This window comes from Artemia sp. Qi Xiang Cuo, chromosome 8 (genome assembly GCF_049724085.1).
Source record: "Artemia sp. Qi Xiang Cuo chromosome 8, ASM4972408v1, whole genome shotgun sequence".
NCBI lineage: Eukaryota > Metazoa > Arthropoda > Branchiopoda > Anostraca > Artemiidae > Artemia > Artemia sp. Qi Xiang Cuo.
The window spans coordinates 34,981,777-35,002,422 of record NC_142801.1 but is presented as its reverse complement, the minus strand read 5'-3'; the positions used below and the strand labels follow the sequence as shown (position 1 = coordinate 35,002,422).

Sequence of the window (20,646 nt, the reverse complement as noted above, 5' to 3'; positions counted from 1 at the left end):
CTCTCCCCCCTCCCCATAATTGAATTTGGTTCTCCAGAAGTGCACGAATTTTATCTACATAGTCATGCACAATTTCTACGGGGTCAAACACATAATTTCCCTCCATAAGTGAATTAAACGGGTCCCCAAAAGTCGCAGTGTAGACAACTATTGCATTTAATATTGTGTTGGACAGCTGAAATTCGGGAAATGGTGTAAATTGGACATTACCCCCCTCCCCCTCTTGTATATTGTCACCACTCCCTCCCCCACATTGTTCAACAATGGGGCTATGGGAAACAATTTCATCTGTTTGAACTATGTTCATGTAATCAGTGGGGGGAGGGTTCCCTGTTAATTCCCTTGTAAAATCGTCTAAAAGGTGCATTGTGTTTGGACTTAGCAAAGGTAAGTCCCCCTGTTCAACTGTGCTATTATCTACTTTAAAAAGAAAATCATTTAAAAAATCATCAATATTATCAGGTATTTGCTCATTAACGATACCACTCCATGGTGAATTGTTGGGGAGCTCCACCGATGCGTCCTCTCCTTCTCCAACTGATGAAGATGATGATGATGATGACGACGAGTATGGGACCAATGGTCCATTTTCCTATAAATGAAAAATAGCTTATTTTCAAAGTGTTCAAATCACCCCTACTGTTTAAAATTTGGATTATTATTTACGTATTATTTAAAACGTGCTTAGTAGTAGTAGTAGTGGTAGTAGTAGCAGTATGCACATAGTAGCATTTGGTTAATTCGTCGTTCCCCCACAACTATCGATATTCTGAAAGTTCCAATTTCCAACTTAATATAAGATATTTACAATCTAAAACGTATTACATAGAAGACAATTTGATTTTGTTCAAACAACTCCACCCCCTCCCAATTTCCACTATTTAATTCCCCCCCGCCGAGCTGGCCCAGCGGGCCACCGCAGCGCGTCCCACAGCGCTTCCCGTGGCGCTTCCCGCGGCGCTTCCCGCGGCGCTTCTTGGACCCACCGGCGCTTCTCTGGCCCACCGGCTCTCCACCTTAATATAAGATATTTACAATCTAAAACGCATGACCTAGTAGGTTTTGATTTTGTTTAAACGATCACCCCCCAAAACATTTCATATTAATATCCCATATCTGCTTTGGAAAAAAAACATGATTTGAAATGGATAGCCATCTCCTGTCATGATACACAACTCGTTCCGATAGAAAGTTTTTTTTTTTTAAATAAAATTTTATTGTCAATGTTAAACTTTAGTTTATATAGCAAAATAAATTAAAAAAACTTAATATGACCAGAATATAGTGCCTTTTTTTTGGCTTCACTAATATAATTCAGCAGACTGAACGCATGCAATTGACATGATTCAAAAGGGAGAACATTATATTTCCTTTGGGGAGAAAATATCTTTTAATATCTCTGAGAAACACGTTTACTGTGTTCAAAACTGGTGAAAAGAAAAGGCCTAAAAAAGTTGGAAGAATTAGATATATATTTTTATAACTACAGGTAAATTCTCACAGCCTTCAAATTGAGTGGGGAGGGAAAACATCCTTTAAAATCTATGACATAATTTTACAGTGTTGAAAAAAAAGCAAAAAACGAAAATATGGAAGAAAAAGGTAGGAACCAATCAGCTTTGAAAAAAAAGGTGAAAAGGCTCTAACAGTAATTGACTAGAAATTAGTTAAAAATATTATTATGAGAGATAGCAACAGTTTATGATCTAGAGTGGGGGGAACAGAGAAAATATGAAAAAAAAGAGTGGTTTGACAAGCAAAAAAAAATATATTTAGATATCTCTCAGGGAGGGGGGGAGCAGAGAAATTTAAAACAAGGGCTGGGGCGGGGGTTAATATTTTAATATCTCTGAGACAAGTTTATATTAGGTTGAAAAATAGTTTTGTTTTCAGATATTTCTATAAGATAGGTAAGAAAAAATTCTCACATTCGCAAATCCTGGCTGCACTCGGGTGCCAGACGGACCTGGCATAGCATGCTGGAGGGCAACCTCCTGACCTAGTGTTGGTGTGGCAGCTATTAGAGGTTCACGGAGAGCGGATGGGCAAGCGATGTCACAATCCTGTGCAGATTGGGCTGCGGCTTGGGCAGGCAACACTTGTTTAGGAGGCTTCGGCCAGCGACCATATTGGACAACTGTCGCCTTCGCAGGGGCCGCATTATTACCCCTTGCTCTCTTACTGGGAGGCGGCGGGTATTCTTCACAATTTGCCTTAAAAGAAGAGAAAAAAGTTAGTATCGAAATAATTTCCCCCTTTTTTACAGAAGGAAAATTAGTACCCCCATCCACATAGCCATAATTTTGTCTAGAAAAGCATTTATCACTAAGAAACCCCCTCCCCAGCATTTTCAGTAAAGCAAAAAGTAAAAATATACTAAACTCTGAAATCAAATGCTATTTTAATTAATTAAAAAAGCTTATTCATAGACATCCCAGCCCCTTACTTTTCATGCAAGGAAACACTTTGTTTTCATTTTACAATAATGGTGATAGAATTGAGGCATGTCCCCCTTCCCCTCTTTTCAGCAATGTCCTAAATATATTGTTAGTAATTATTTTTGGAAATAATCCCGTTTCACTCCTCCAAAAATACAGGTTACGAATCCACAAGCTTAATAAACAGCAATCTCTTTTTGCTTAAAACCGTTTTAATTTGAGAAAGAGAGAAACAAATCCTTTTTATCATTGAAACCTTTTGGTCAAGTCACTAACGTAAAGGATTAACAAACAGGAAGTGCAATTGTGGGGTATCACCTGTTTAAATCACTGCGGAAAAATGTTTTTAAGTCAAGTAAGCGGCGGCGGCTTAAATGGAAACGGTATATTAATAGCTAAGGGATAGACAGAAGATGAATGTCACTTTTTGATAGGCTTACAGAAAGAATAAATTTATCGAAAAATAGAAATATTTCTATTACGAGAATTATCGTTGTAAAACAGTGGGGGAGGGGTTAGGTTTATGTGGTAAAAAGAACATATTTTATGTTTTCTAGTGAGTATAAAGATTGCTTGGTGGTGAGGTTTGTGGGGGCGGGGGTACTTACCTAAATATACTGGAGGGTGATCAAGGAAAATAATTTTATTTTGAAAATAAAAAATGAAAGTGTACTCACATTGCTAATTGTGGCTGCCAAGGCTTCAAGCTCATAAATAATATTCATTCTTGTTCTTTCAGCTGTGTCACAAAACTTTATGATAATTTAATCACAATGCATGTCCGTTATATATTAAATCTCAAGGGTGAATTGTTATTTAACGGGTAAAACCATATGTAAGCAAGCCTCTGAATGGCTGAGAAAGGAGATGTAACCGACTAACTGATTGGCGGAGAAGGAAACACGTGATCTAACTGTTTCCTATTCCTGGACACCTTGACATTCGCCCCTAGCATGCACTTGGCCAAAACAACAAAGAAGCCATGTTTGTTTCTTAATTCCCCTTTCGTAAATCAATACATTCTCCCCACCGATTATGTAAATCAAGTTCTCGGAAATTCACTTCCCCCTCGAGTCCTAGATCAATACATTGCCCCTAGCGTGCACTTGGCCAAACAACAACAGCAAAACAAGATCTTGGAAGAAGTGTCATTGACCCTGTTCCCCATTAGACTCAATAATCCAGAAAAACATCAAATAAATTGACCAACACACATAACCGTCCAAGAAACATCCATAAAAGTGAGAAAATTCCTGTTTTTTCATTCTCACTGACAAAACCATAAAAGAGACGTAAATTGATGTTGACATCCATGAAAAACATCAAATAAATTGACCAACACACATAACCGTCCAAAAACATCAATAAAAGTGAGAAAAATCCTGTTTTTTCATTCTCACTGACAAAAACCATAAAAACATGCATAAATTATGTACTGATCGGAGTCGGACCCCCCTCTCTACTAAAAGCATCAAAATCAAGTAATTAGAGGAATCCAGGCTGCAGTGGTAGTCAAACAGTTCGTGGTAACGAAATGTATAGTAAAGGCGACTCGTCCCAATAGTATCCGAAACTCTAAAAACGCAATTTCGATATGAATACATACATCAATAGAATCAGATTTTTATGCTAATTTTAAATATATAATTTTCAACAAGTTTGCTCATATCCATCAATAGTTAAGAGCCTGAGAAAATTTGTCTTATTTTCAAAAAAAGGGCAAGACACACCCTAAAAGTTATAGAATGTTATTAATGAAGTTATTGTAAAAGTTATTAATGAAAATCACACCATCAGTTTGTGCGTATCAGAGATCCATACTATAGAAGTTTCGAGCTCCTAACTGCAAAAATGTGGAATTTGGTATTTTTTGCTAGAAGAAAGGTTACGGATGCGTGTTAATTTGTTGTTTTTTTTCAGGGGTGATCGTATCGACCCTGTGGTCGTAGAATGTTGTGACAGGGCTCATTTAAATGGAAACTAAAAGTTATAGTGCCATTTTTAATCAAAAAACAAAACATTAAAAAATCGAATCACTTTTTACAAAAAAAAACTGAATTTTTGATGTCTTTTCATACTGCAGTCTTTTAAAAGATATTTTATTTTTAAATAAATCTAAATGTTCGTGGTAACGAACTGTATAGTAAGAGCGACTCGTCTCAATAGTAACCGAAACTTTAAAAAACGGAATTTTGATACCAATAGATACATCAAAAGAATTGGATTTGTATGCTGATTACGGTGTCAAACAGTTCGTTGTAACGAACTGTATAGCAAAATATAATCGTCTCAATAGTGACCAAAACTTTAAAAAATCGAATTTTGATACCAATAGATATATTAAAAGAATTGGATTTTTAGGCTAGTTTTTAATATTTAAGTCACGTTAAGTGTAATCTTACCCATCAATATTTACAAGCGTGAGAAAATCAAAAGAATCAATAGAACTGATTGTCTACTAATAACCACTTATGACGTAATGAGTGATATGACGTAAAAATGGCAAAAATCAATTTTTATTTTATTTTAGTTTCCAGTTCAGGATCGCTAAAATTATAAACTGCAAAAATATTTATGGTATCTGAGTAATAATTTTAATCTTTTGTCAAATAGTTCGTGATAACGAACTGTATAGTAAGAGTGACTTTTCTCAATAGTAACCGAAACACTAAAAATGGAATTTTAATATCAATAGATAAATCAAAAGAACTCTTATGCTGATTTTAAATATTGAAGTTTCATTAAGTTTAGTCTTACTCATCAAAAGTTACGAGCCTGGGAAAATTTGACCTATTTTCGAAAAAATGGGAAAACACCCCAAAAAGTCATAGAATCTTAATCACACTTTCAGTTTCAGCGTATCAGAGAACCTTACTGTAGAGGTTTCAAGCTCCTATCTACAAAAAAGTAGAATTTGTATTTTTTGCCAGAAGAAAGATGACAGATGCGTGTTTATTTGTTTTTTTTGTTTTTTCTTTTTTCCCACGGGGTGATCGTATCAACCCTGTGGTCCTAGAATGACAGGGCTCATTTAAATGGAAATTAAAAGTTCTAGTGCCATTTTTAATAAAAAAACAAAACATTTAAAAATCTAATCACTTTTTACAAAAAAACTGCATTTTTGGTGTCTTTTCATACTGCAGTATTTTCAAAGATATTTAAATTTTTTTTAAATCAAAAAGTTCGTGGTAACGAACTGTATAGTAAGAGCGACTCGTCTCAATAGTAACCGAAACTATAAAAAACGGGATTTTGATACCAATATATACATCAAAAGAGTTTGATTTTTATGCTGATTATGGTATCAAACAGTTCCTGGTAAAGAACTTTATATTAAGAACGACTCGTCTCAATAGTAACAGAAACTCTAAAAAACTGAATTTTGATATCAATAGATACATCAAAAGAATTGGATTCTTATGCTGATTTCAAATATAATAAGTTTACTCAAGTTAACTCATATTTATCAAAATTTACGAGCCTGAGGATTTCAATAAAAGGGTAAAACACACTCTAAAAGTTATAAAGCCTTGATGAAAATCGTACCATCAGATTCAGCGTAATCAAATTTAATCATATCCATCAAAAGTTACGGGCCTGAGAAAATGTGCCTCATTTTCAAAAACAGGGAAAAACACCCCCTAAAAGTCATAGAATCTTAATGAAAATCACAATATCAAATTCAGCGTATCAGAGAATCTTACTGTATCCGGGTTGAAGCGGTAGCTAGCAACCTAGTAAGAGACGATCACGGCCCATGGTAAAAACTAAAGTAACCCATAGTTCCTGAAAATAGATTCAGATCAAAACAAGAAACACACTATTAGAGCTGCATTGTCCAAAACCTTTACACAGTAAACTTGCCGTCCCTTGGCTTGAATAACAAGGAAAATATATTGGCTTGAAAATCAGGAAAATTGGCTGTAACCACGATATTCTCCACATACGACATCTTTTTTTCTTTATCAAATTTTTACAAAAAACTGCATTTTTGATGTCTTTTCATACTGCAAACTTTTCAAAGATATTTGATTTTTGAATTACAGTAAAGAACAAGCTTCCAGCCAGTAGTAACTAAAATAATATAAGAGCAACTCGTCTGTAAAGTAAGAGCGACTCGTCTCAATAGTTACCGAAACTTTAAAAAACTGAATTTTGATACCAATAGATATATCAAAAGAATCGGGTTTTTTTGCGATTACGGTATCAAACAGTTCGTACTAACGAACTGTATAGTAAGAGCGACTCGTCTCAATAGTAACCGAAAATCTAATATATGGAATTTTGATACCAAGATACATGAAAAACATCGAATATCTTGCTGATTTTAAATATTTAAGATTCGTTAAGTTTAGTCTTACCCATCAAAATTTGCGAGCCTGGTAAAATCAAAAGAATGAATAGAACCGATTGTCTACTAATAACCATATATGACGTAATGAGTGACGTGACGTAAAAATTGAAAAAATCAATTTTTATTTCATTTTAGTTTCCAGTTCAGAATCGCTAAAGTTATAAACTGCAGAAATGTTTATGGTATATGAGCAATAATTTTAATCTTTTATCAAATAGTTCATGGTAATGAACTGTATAGTAACAGCGACTCGTCTCATTAGTAACCGAAACTCTGAAAACGGAATTTTAATATTAATAGATGCATCTAAAGAATTGTATTTTTATGCTGATTTTAAATATATAAGTTTCATCAAGTTCACTCATATCCATCAAAAGTTACCAGCCTGAGAAAATTTGCCTTATTTTCAAAAATAGGGAAAAACACCCCCTGAAAGTCATAGAATCTTAATGAAAATCACACCATCAAATTCAGCGTATCAGAGAGTCTTACTGTATTGTATAAAGGGTCGGTATTACTAAGTATAAATAGGGATTAGCAGCTATACTTGTGTCTCACAGCTGCAGGTGCAACTAAGCCCAGAGCTGCAGGTACAACTAAGCCAACATCTGCAGGTACAACAAAGCCAACAGCAGGTACAAAGCCACCAGCTTCAGATACAACAAAGATATCAGCTGCAGATATAACTAAGCCAACAGCTGCAGATAAATCAAAGCCGACAGTTACAGGTACAAACAAGCCACCAGTTGCAGGTACAACTAACCAACAGATACAGGTGCCAACAGCTATAGACCAGTAATCCAACAGCTGTAGGTACAACTAAGCCAACAGCTGCAGGTGCAACTAAGCCAACAACTGCAGGCACAACAAAGCCAACAGGTGCAAGTTACAACTAAAACAACGGCTGCAGGTACAACCAAGCCAAGAGCTGCAGTTACAGCAAAGCCAACTTGTACAAGATACAACTAAGCTATTGACATAGCTCATAAGATTAAGACGTATTCTGTAATTAAAGCTGACTCGTTTGAGGGGTCCTGACTCTCAAGAATTCATGTATGGATACCAGGTGGTTTGTACCAAGAGTAACAAGAGTGCCGGAACTGTACCTTGCATTTCAGAACCTTTTCAAGTGTGGTGGAGCTTTACCAAGTATTGTGAAGCTGTACCAAGCGTGGTGCAACTATGTAGCCCAAGTGGTGGTCTGAGATGTACACTAGGTATTGGAAAGTCGGTAGCCCCTCTGCCACTTTAATCTTCATCTGGAGATTCGGTATCATATTCAGAGCTTTCATTGTCATTTTCACCATCTGATTCAGAGTCTACTTCAGATTTCCTCTGATAATCGAGGCTGTTCCTTATGGGAGTTTTATTACTACCTGCTTCGTACTTTCTTATTGAAGCTAAACTATTTGCCTTAGCGCGCTTCAATAATTCTTCTTGTGCAGCTTCCACGCCAAATCTTTCCCATGCCCTAAGTACAGAAGTTTGGAGGGTACGTCCAAAGCTAAAAGTGAGGACCTTTTTATCGTGGTTTTTTTTTCAAGAACAGTATTGATGGAATTAAAATTCATAGTGGCTTCTTCTTCAGTCTGACCACCAGAGAGAAAAATTATACCTGGAACTGCAGGGGGAACAGTTCTTTGAAGTGCAATGACTGTTGTTTTAGCTATATCTGTAGAAGAGTACTTTGCCAGACACGATTGTCTGGCAGTCACCATATTGGGGTTGAGCCGAGTCCCTTCAAGGAATACGTGATGATCACTGAGTGCCTTGTAAACTGCAGCAAGAACTGTTTCAGTGACTTCTCCTGCCTGGATAAGACTATGGGCACCGTCAGGAAGGACTTTAGGCTCAATAATTGGAAGAACTCTATTAGCTTGGCATATTGCCGCATAACAAGCGAGGACGTTGGCATTGTTCAAAGTTGCCTGATAGGGTGTTGTATGCTTACCAATTCTCAAAACACAGCGCCATTTAGCAAAATCACAACCATCTTTCTTGTATTAGGCACAACGCTGGTCTAAATCATCCAAACCTTGAGTTTTTTATTCATATAAAGAATCAAAAAGAGGTACAACACCTTTATCTACTTTAATACCAATAAGAATATTCATGTTCTTCATAAGTTCCACAAAAGACGTTTCATCATCAGTCTTTTGATATAGAGTCTCATGAGAAAGAATTAATCGAGAAATATTGTTACTAATAGCGTTATCAGTTGTAAAGAAAAGCTGTCTATATCATCTCCTTCTATTATCTTCTGTGTTTTCTAGATGAATGCCATGGGGTCGTTTGCCAACAGAACCAGTTGACTCATCTGCTGCTAAAATACCTTTGCCCGGAGCAACAATAGCATTTGCAATCCTTTGTAGTTTTTTTCAATAACATTTTTAATCCATATCTGAACTTTGCAGTCATTGTAAAACAATATCAATGTATAAAAATCCACCCATAAATTGGTGTAGCGAGTCTCTTGAAGCAAAAGGAGAACCAAATTAATTTTAAAATTTTCAGGTATTTTTTTAGCTGAAATGAAAAAATTTAAACTATTGCTCAAACATCAAAAATATTTTTGCAATTTACATAATAACTTTAGCGATTCTGAACTGAAAACTGAAATAAAATAAAATATATTTTGTATTTTTTTTTCTGGAAATATTTCAACGTTAAATAGATGCTCACTTTAGAAGTTAAGCCAAAAAAATAGGTTTTTGTTTTACTGTATTCTTTGTTTGTTCTTTAATATTTTCTTGGTTTGTTCATTGCTTTATAAATTTGAACTGAGAAATGAAATGAAATTATTTTATTTAAATTTACAGAAAATAATCTAGTTTCAGTTCTGAAATCAAATTTTTTGTTAAGACCCCTTAAAGAATTACTGCATTTTACGTAACTATATCTGCATGCTTTTTACGATGTTAAAACTACCGCTTGCTACTGCAGTGTTATAGAAAAATGCAGTTTTGTAAAAAATTGATTCTTGTAACTATGTATTATTTATGTTATTTTGTCGAAAGATAAACGTGTATAAATATTGCAATTACTGATTACGTCATATATTGTTATAAACTACGATTATAACTTCATTTATCAAGCTTGTACACGAAAATGCAGTTTTTTGGAAAATTGATTCGATTTAAAAAAAAAACTATTTTATTTTTAATTGTAAAAGGCACAAGATGTTGCAATTTCTTTTCAAATGAGCCATTAAACACCTCTCTACGATGTTCCAGTGCCAAGCTGTCTAAGGAGAGCGAAAAAAAATGTCTTATATGCAGAATATCATAGTTGCAGCCACTTTTCTTGATTTTCAAGTCAATATATTTTCCTCGTCATTCAAGCCAAGGGACGGTAAGTTTCCTGTTTTGGGGTTTTGGACACGGCGGTTCTAATAGTGTGGTTCTTGTTTTTATCTGATATTATTTTTAGGACATTGCGTTCAAAAGGGTTTTCTTTTTTAAGGTTAGTGAATTGTTGTAATCCCTTGTTAAAGTATACACAAATATTTTTACAATTACCAGTTTTCTTTTTTTACGCAATCTTGACTTGAATCACAAGGTAATAAACCAGACCGATCCCTTTTATGATATTTTTAGTGCAATAACAATTTTTTTATCATGTCTTATGTGTAACTTATATTCGATAAGTGTCCAATGGATATTATATTCGATAAGCGATACTCGCTTGTCACGTAAGAGACTGCGGTTCAATATCTCGTTGGGAAAATTTTTTAATATATTGAATTTAAAGCTAAAATTTAAAAAAGAAAGTCTTTTTAGTTACTCCTAGCTAAAATAATGAAGATAATATGAATGAGCCACAAGGTTCAGTTCCTTCTGGCTAAACTTCGTTCTTTACTATAGCCTTATCTAAACCCTGATTGCAAACAGGAAAAAGCATACGGCTTTTTTTCTTTGAAATAGTAAGAGACAAACCCCAAAGAATCAGGTAGCTAACTGAGTCCAATATATGCTAAGGTTTGTTCTTATAAAGATCGTCATTTAATATAACTACCGCTGCAACCCTGATCTTTCTTTAATATAACTCGTCCTTTAATAGAATCCTTTAATAAAACTCTTTTTTGATATTGTCTCAAATTATATAATCTTTCATAATGCACAGGCTTTGGTAGCTCATTGAGTAGAGCGTACGTCTCTTAATCCTAAGGTCATGAGTTTGAACCTTAACCAGGGCAACATTTTAAATTAATTCAAAATGGATGATGATGGTTTCCAGGTAACTAAGGTTTTATTACAAAGTTTTACTCTCTTTGTGGGCTTTACTGTTCGTTCTTTACTTTAAAAATCCTCACTTTAAACTACAGCTGAAACCCGGATCTTCACTAGAAAAATTTATCATTTACTTTGGACATAAGTTCGTTCTTTAATATAATTTACTTATGATGATTTCTTAAGGAATATAATTAGAATAATCATGTATATAATGATTCCTTTTATTACTTCAGTTGCTATGGACTACAGTTCGTTCCTTAATGTAACTATAAGTCTAATGTGTGCAATGGTTTTAAATTCCAATGATTGTCTTTTAATGTAACTTGCTTCAAAGATCAAATGTCTTTAAAAAGATGCAGTATGAAAAAGACATCAAAGATGCAGTTTTTTTGTACAAGGTGATTCAATTTTTTTTTTTTATTGAAAAAGGCACTAGAACTTTAAATTTCCGTTCGAATGAGTACTTTCGCGAACTTCTAGGACCAAGGGGTCGATACAATCACCCCTGGGAAAAAGAAAAAAAAAACAAGCAAATAAACACGCATCCATGATATTTCTCCTGGCAAAAAATACCAAATTCCACATTTTTTATATAGGAGCTTGAAACCTCTACGGTTAGATTATCTGATATGCCGAATCTGATGGTGCGATTTTCATTAAGATTCTGTGACTTTTAGGGGGTGTTCTCCCATTTTTACGAAAATAAGGGAAATTTTTTTCAGGCTCATTACTTTTTGTGGATAAAATAAAACTTGATGAAAATTGTAGATTTAAAATCAGCATAAAAATTGAATTCATTTGATGTATCTATTGGTATCAAAATATTTACCCATAATTCTGATAGCAAATTTTTTCTTATATTTGTTTCGGTAATCTTCATCATTGTGATAACACTCCTTGATGTTTTGTTTGGCTCTCTCAATTTTTACTGCTCGATACGCCAGGTCGAATGAATATCTTTGCTTTTCTTTTTTCTTATATTTGTTTCGGTAATCTTCACCATGGTGATAACGGTCCTTGATCTTTTTTTTGGCTTGCTCAAATGTTGCTTCTCTATAAACTTCATCATTGTGATAACGCTTCTTAATCTTTTGTTTGGCTTGTTCAATTGTTACTTTTCTATAAATTTCATCATTCTGGTAATACTCCTTGAGCTTTTGTTTGGCTACCTCAATTTTTAATTCTCGATACTCCTGGTCTGTTAAATACTTTTCTCTTTTCAGGATGCTATCTCTGTTTTTTGTGTAGTATTGTTTTTTTTTGTTTTTTTTTTAACTTACCTGTTGCTACCCTGGAAGCTCCAACGTAATACCCTTAGCCGTTCCTTAGATTTGCCCGTTTAACCACCTGCGTGCACATAGCGTATTTTGTTTAGTTCAACAAGAGGTATTATAAATCAATTTCTACCTTTATCCCCTTTCTTAGAACTAATTCTGTATTTATTTAAAGGTTCAATGAGAGATAAGATTTTTGGAATTAAAATGTACTCTTTGAGGCATCTGCCCCCCTCCCTATCTACAAAACAGTCACAGAACCCTAGTGTTCTGTGATGCTTTATTTAACTGAAGTTATTTACTTCATAATACAATGATGGATTTTTAAGGAGGCGCGGTAGGTTATTGTGTAGGTTAGGAGGGACATGAGTAGTTAAAAATGGTAAATTGTATAATTTACAATTCTTACCCTGGGGAATTTGGGGGCATTGCACCCCCGGAGGCATAGTTACTAGACCTTTTCCCTATTTTGAACAAAATTGCTTTTCAACGCTTTGATTAGTGTTTAGAAGAGGGGCATCTAAAAAGAGCAGGGGGAGCTTGTAGTCCTCCAATCGCTTTTCAACATCCCTCTCAATATACTCTGTAAGGTTCAATTTAATACCCTCCGCCGTTCCTTAGATATTGCTAATACGCCGTTTTGCAAAACTAGCGCGCACATATTATTTGAATGTGTTTGGCATTTCTCTCCAAAGCTGTGAAAGGTTGTGCCATCCCACTGGCATATTTAATTGACCTTCAGACTGTTTTGAACAAGATGGCTATTTAAAAATATTGATCGAATATTTTTGGAGACGGGGCAGCTAAAGAGGGCATGGGATGGGAACTAGCAGACCTCCAGCCACTTGAGTTGAATTTAGTCCATATACTTTTTTAAATTGGACCTTCAGGGGAAAGTAAAGAGCAATACGTAAACTAAAAATATATATTCTAATATCTCAAAATGCATCACAATCTGAACAGGCAAGGACATTCTGAAAAAAATTGGATACTTTCATCCAACCTGGTCAAATAGGGCTATAGATGCTATGGAAAGTCAGTAATTAATATCTAAGTATCGATTAGGGTTATGCAGATGAAACTTTTTGAAACTGTTAGGAGGACGAATGTTGACTTCAATCTTTAGATTTATTAAACTTGGGCCTTCAGGGGAAAGTAAAGAGCAATACCAAAACTAAAAATAAACATTTGAAATGTTTCAAAATGTATTACGAACTGAAAATGTGTAAATAAGACATCGTCGAAGCAGATCATCCCACTTTTGAGTAAAGGTACATGTGCACTTTTTACTTATTAGTTTAAAAGAAAAACTTAGCTAAAAATAAGTTTTTCAAAGAAAATTAAAACATCCTTTTTAAACTTAAGAGCAGAAGAAATAAAGCACCATAGTAATTTAAACTCAAAACCATCAAAAATTACTATTCAAGAATAAACGAAACCCAAGACGAACGGAAATCAAAACAAATAATCATATCAGATATAAAGATAAGATATATTGATATAGATGAATAAATAAATCTCAAAACGAGCAAAAATTAAATTGAATATTCAAGTCAAATTTGAAACGTTCCTAAACTACTACAAGCAGGAGTTTAGCTACACCCCCCTTCCCGCTCCCCTGACCGTAAAAGCTCTAAAACCCATTGCGTCATTTGCGTTTTATTGAAAACTATGTGTATTTTGAACAGTGTGCGTTAGTTTTTCAAAACACCGATGACAAACAAAAAATAGATCACTTTAGTAATCAAGATTACTGGACAGAATGAAAATAAACTGTTTTAATATATAATTATTTTAATTCCTGGAAATTTTAGGAAATTAAGATCTTGTTTCCCTGTAACTTTTTCATTTTTCAATGTTATAAATATAAAAAATATATATAATGTATTTTGCTTTCAGTAAAGCGCAAGTGACATAATACGCTTTTGAACTTTTAATGCTAAGGGAGGGGAAAGAGGGCAGTAGCCAAATTCCTGTTTGTAGTTCTTGTTCTTGTTCATTTTGAATTTGATTCAAATATTCAATTCAATTCTTAGTCGTTTCAAGACTTATTTATTCATCTATATCAAATCCGTTAACTTTATGTTTGATATGAGCGTTTATTTTAATTTTTGTTCGTTTTACTACTACTACTACTACAATACGCCAACTTAGCTACGCACGCTCCTCTTTCATCCCAATTTACTCAAAGCTTCCCTTTTTACACCCTCCCAGGAACTTCCCATTTCCTTGAAATCTTTCTTTATGACGTCCTCCCGCCCCATACGAGGACGACCTGCTTTCCGTTTAGCCCTAGGCGGTTGGCCGAAAAGGACAATTTTCCACAATATGTCATCCTTCATCCGCACAACGTGCCCTAGCCATCTTAACCTTACTTTCAATATAGCCCTAGAAAGCGGGATTGAACTACGTTTTTCGTACAGCCTAGTGTTTGAAATATGGTCAGTCAGCCAGGTACCCAGAACAATCTGTAGGCAGTTTCTCTGGAAAACATCTAGCAAATCTTCATCCGCTTTTCGGAGCGCCCATGCTCCAAAGCCAGATTTTACCACTGTCATCACTGTAGCTTCTAATATTCTAATCTTGGTTTACATGCTTGTCTTCCTATTCTTCCAAACATTTTTCAAATGTGAAGAAACACCTTGAGCGATGGAAATTCTACTTTTAACATCTCCACTGCTCCCACCGTCTTTACTAATAATACTACCAAGGTAAGTGAATCTGCCCAACTGATCAATATTTTTGTAACTCAGCGTCACCTTTTCATCTTTACTTATTCCTAGCCTTAGTGACTAAGTCTTCTTAACATTAATTTTCAAACCTATTCTAGCACCCTGAACTCGCAAAATCGCTTAAAGTTCATTCATTTTGCTAACACTTTCATCTAGGATGCTTAAATCATGACCATAATCTAGGTCCAGGAGAGTTTGTTGTGCTCATTTGATTCCGTGTTTTCCCATTGTCTTTCCCGTGCTCTTTAAAACAAAATCCATCAAAATGATCCATATAAAAAGGGATAGAACACAACCCTGCTTAACTCCTGATTTAATAAAAAAAAAACAGCTGCTAACCTCATTTCCTACCTTAACCGCAGCAGGGTTATTCTCGTACATAGTACTAATCACTTTGATGTATTTCTCTGGTACAGCATACAAGGATAAGACCTTTGCTAAAGCTCTTCTATCAACAGAATTGAACGCTTGCTCGTAATTTATAAAACTGAGGATCAAAGGTTCTTGACAGCTCAGATACTTCTCAATTACTAACCTAAGAATGAAAATTTGGTCGAAACATCCTCTACCTTTTCTAAAACCGCATTATTCTTCTCTTAAAACTTTGTCTACAAACTAAAACTTTCTCTAGAAAGTATCATATTACTAAGTAATTTGCTACCTACAGAGACCAGACTAATGCCTCGATAATTACCACAGTCACTCTTATAACCTTTTTTTATACAGGGCTTTAATTAAAGTTTTCCTAAAATCATTATGTACTTTCCCTTTTTCAAAATTCATTCATAATCTTCAGTAACTTATTTCTAACCTCAGTGCCACCCTATTTAAGAAACTCTTTTACCACAATATCAACACCTGGAGCCTTATTATTTTTTATCCTTTTAGAACTGTCGCTAATTCTTCCTAACAAAACGAATCTTCCTTTACATCCAAGGTATCACAAACTGTTTTATTTTCCTCTATTTCTTTTCCTGCAACTCTATCTCGGTTTCGCACATTCTCAAAATGTTCTGTCAATCTCTCTTTAACTCTTTCCTTATCACTAATTGTGATCAGGAACTATCTATAACTGTAACAAGTCTGGATTGACTACTCCCTCTCAATTAATTAACATGCCAGTACAATATTTTACTATTATGCCGTCTAGCTGCATCCTCCAGATCCTCGGCAATTTTATCCATGGCCTTCATACCTTCTTAGTTCATATTTTAATGCTTTCTCTACTTCCTTTACATTCCTTTTGTTTTTGTATGATCCATCGCTCAGATAATTCTTCTACAAGCCCCTTCTCCTCTCTATTAAGCATAAAGCTTTTTCACTAATATTCCTAGCTGCAGTCCTAACTTTCTTCCCTAAGACACCATCAGTAACTTCACAAATTATTTTTCTAAAATTTTACCAACCATCTTCCACATTGTCAGATTTTAAACTCCCAAGTTTAATATTCAACTGTAAAGTTTCTCTCAAATTCTCATCCTGAAGTCTACCAACATCATAACTTCCCGGGAGGTAATTACGCCTCCGAAATTTTAGCTTTACATTATCCCTAAAGGATACTAGATGGTGGTTTTTACTTTTAAAATCATTAACGGCACTACTATGCACCCTAGTATTTTGTATTGATCCTGCCACTCTTCAGTTTACTATAACATAATCAATAAGGTTTGCTGTCTTATCATCACGTGAATACCATATTAGCTTATGGGACATTTTATGACCAAACACCGTATTGGTTATAACTAAATTGTTATACCTACAAAATTGCAAAAGTCTGTAGCCATTGCTGTTTTCTTTTCCTACACCAAATTTACCTAGGCTAGGATACTATCTATCCCTATTTATACCGACCTGGGCGTTAAAATCTCCTACTAAAAACATCATATTTCTACCTGGGATCCTGTCTATTTGTTCCTGTAACTGTGAGTAAAATTCATCTGAGACTACTACTATCTCCATCAGTCGGTTCTACAGGGGCATATACTACTATAACTGATACCCTGCACTTTTTAGTCATAAAACGAGCAATTAGTATTCTATTATTAATACTTTCCTAGCCTAAACAAGACTTAGCTGCTTCTTTATTCATCATGAGCCCTACTCCCTGTCTATGTACCCCATCCTTCCTGCCTGAGTAAACAAAATTCTGTATCACCTAATTTCAAGCTTCCTACCCCTGAGATATGAGATTTTGAAACTCCTAAGAACTTCAGTTCGAACCGTCTGAATGTCAAAATGTCAATACGATAGTTATTTTTTAACATCGTAATATTCCAAGTTCCAATTTGCATGTTCTTTAAATCATTGAAATTATTTTGGCCACAGGAAAAGCAATGATCTCGGATACCAGTGCAGGACGGGGATCACATATATTCTCAAGTCTACACCGAAGCGTTTAATCCGGCTTAGAACCGGACAGCAAGAAGTCCCTGGGACCTCCAGTATGAGAGAGAGAGAGAGACATGAATGGAGGCTTTGTTGAATCCGGGGCCCATCTTGGTCACAACCCGGTTTTCAACACTCTGCGATGCTCTTCTGTCAACAAGAGTCGAAATCCTGCACAGACAGTCTCAAGCCTGTTACCTCCGACTCATTATATATCCATGCCTACAAATATTATGCTACTACGATGAGGCAGGCCATAGTAGATGAATTAGCTAGGAAGAGGTTTTTCAGCCCGAAAACAACCGTCATAACAGACCAAGCCCAGAAGAATTATCCATTAATCAGGATCCCGTGCGAATGCAGTGTCGTTTACTAGGCTATATTTTCCTCGAGGAGCGCCAACCCTCAAGTGGGAATAGACTTGACCGCAAGGTTCCCAGTCTTGCAGGTACCCCGAAAAGGTTGTAGCAGCCCTTTGCAGAGGCCGTTGTCTATAGATCTGGATCTTACGCCCTACCGCAGTTGTCCTCCTATAGAGGATCCTCCCGCGATCGTGTTCTGTGTCACCATGCAATTTAACCCATTACTGGGAAAAAAAACATTTAGAGACCGTATCAGACATCAAGCTGACAAGATCAGATACTACACTTTGATCTTAGCCAAAAGTCCGAGAAGCAATTGTTTTGGGTTTCATTTATTCTTTAGTCGTTTTGAGCTTGGATTATTATAGGAATTTATTTTCGCTGGTCTTAAGTTAAAAACAGTTGTTTACTTTGCTTTGAAAAGCTTCTTTTTCGGAAAGTTCATTTTTGTTTAACTTTTCTTTGAAAAACTTTTTCTTTTGGAAAGTTTTTTTATTTAGTTTCTGTTCGTTTTTATTACCAAAATTTTTTGGTTTATAAAATGAATATTTCTACAGTTTTTCACGTCTTAAACTTAAACAACCCTAATAAGACTTATAACTTATAGACTTATAACTTATAAGCCTTGCCCCCCGGTTCTGGGGGGCTGTATCAACCCCGGAGGCATTATCATTTGATATTTGGACTATTTTGAACAAAATGGTTAACTCAGAATTTCTATTGGATGCATTTGGGAAAAAGAGGATGTGGGGAGGAGCGAGTTGCCCTCCGATCAGTTTTGACTCTTAAAAAGCGAACTAGAACTTTTAGTTTCCAAGCAAATGAGCATCCCCAAAGTTTATACGACTACCCTTTTCATAAGACTTTATATGCCATGCTGTTTTAACTTCCAACCCTTACCCCTGGGCACTGGGGGGCTGTGTCAAACCCGGAGGCATCTTTATATTATCTTTGGACAATTTTGAACAAAATCCCTGCCTCAAAATTTTGATCAGATGCATTTCAGGAAAATAGTGTGTGCGGGGGGGGGGGGGGTTACTTACCATCTGATCGCTTTTCACTGTTGAAAGGGCAGCTAGAACTTTCAATTTCCAATCAAATAAGCCTCCTCCAAAGATTATACGACTATCCCTTCCATAAATGCCTTATATGCCCCTGTGCCATAACTTACAATCTTTACCCCTGGGATATTGGTGTCTGTTTCAACCTCAGAGGCATTGTTATATGATCTTTGGACTATTTTGAACAAAATTGCTATATCAAAATTTTGATCTTCGATCACTTTTGACTCTTAAAAAGGAAACTCTAACTTTCAATTTTCAACCAAATGAGCCTCTTCCAAAGTTTATACCACCACCCCTTTCATAAAAACCTTATACTCCCTGGGGTACATTTTATAACACTTGCTCCGGGGCTCTTGAGGGTTGTTTCGACCCCAGAGTTTCGATATCTGGTGGAGTATTTTAAACAAAATGGCCATCTCAAAATTTTGATCGGATTTATTTGGGGAAAAGTGGGCGTGGGGGGCTAGTTGCCTTCCAGTCACTTTTGACTCTTTAAAAGAGCACTAGAACTTCCGATTTACAATCAAGTGAGCCCCCTCCCCCCAAAGTTAATACGACCACCTCTTTCATATGAAGCGCCTCTGGGAAAAAAATAAACAAGTAATAAAACATTGAAGCCTTATGGCCGTTACTATAGGCAGGTCTGTAACGTTTCCTCTGATTTCTGTTCGTTTTGGGTTTCATTTATTCTTTAATATTAATTTCTGGTCGTTTTGAATTTTAATTACTATAGGACTTTATCTATGCTGGTCTTAAGTTTCATGTGACTATATTTCTTTGAAAAACTTCTTTTTCGAGAAGTTTTTTTTTAATTAGTTTCTGTTCCTTTTTTGATTGCTCAAGTTTTGTTATGAGTTAATACTGTACAATGAATAATTTTTCAGTTTTCTACGTCTTCAAATTAAAGAATTAAGTATCTGATTCTAATTTACTGGTTCTAATTAATGTTTTTCGATTTCTTTCAACATCCCCCTGAATATTCCGTGAAAGTTTCAACTAAACACCATTAACCGTTCCTGAGATCTTGCAGACACGCCCTTTTCACTACCAAGATACAAATAGTGTCTCTCGATCAAACTTTACATCCCCTCAACATTCTCTGAAAGTTTCAACTCAATAGCCTAATTGTTTCTGTGGTACTACATGTGCCAAATTAACGAGTTGGATGTAAACAGTATCTCTTGATTTAGTGCAGCATCCTCTGAAAGTTTTTATTAAATACCGTTAGCTGATCCTAATATAATGTACATACGCCCTTTTAACAACCGAGATGCACCCACTAGTTTTTGATTATCTTCAACATCCCCCTCCACTTTCTCCAAACGTTTCAGCTTAATACCCTTACCTAATACCAAAATATTGCAGACATGCCATTTGGACAACTAGAATGCATATGCTGTCATCTGTCATTTTAACAACCTGGATGCACTATGCCATTTTGACAAGCAAAACGCAATAAAAATTTCTTGATTTAGTTCAATAGTTCTTGTTGTAATAGTAGAAATTTAAGTAGTGTTTGCAGTCACAGTCACAAGCAGTAGTAGTTACAGTCACGATTTGTCGCACCCGGTGACTGTGACTACTATTAGTACTGCTGCTACTACTCCGATTGCAACGCAGCATATGTCAAAACATTGTCTGTTACTTTTGCTTTAAACACTGGCAGAAACGAGCGCATTGCAGCCAGAATTGCGTTTACTCTTTGCTGTGTTTCTACATTTTGTGTATTTGAAAGCACTAGGATGTGGCTGTTTTTGTTCTTTTTATATTAAATATGTTTGTCCCACCAGCTGCATGAGACTTTC

The 20,646-nt window shown here is 35.4% G+C and overlaps 1 protein-coding gene and 2 pseudogenes across 1 annotated transcript in view; 1 reads left to right on the top strand and 2 right to left on the bottom strand.

The window, feature by feature from the left end:
• Positions 1-20,646, top strand: part of LOC148949353 (beta-galactosidase-like) — a 226,419-nt gene that overhangs the window by 145,188 nt on the left and 60,585 nt on the right. The window lies entirely within an intron of this gene.
• On the bottom strand, positions 7,202-20,251 carry LOC148949354 (fructose-bisphosphate aldolase pseudogene; annotated as a pseudogene).
• Positions 17,984-18,094, bottom strand: LOC148949355 (U2 spliceosomal RNA; annotated as a pseudogene).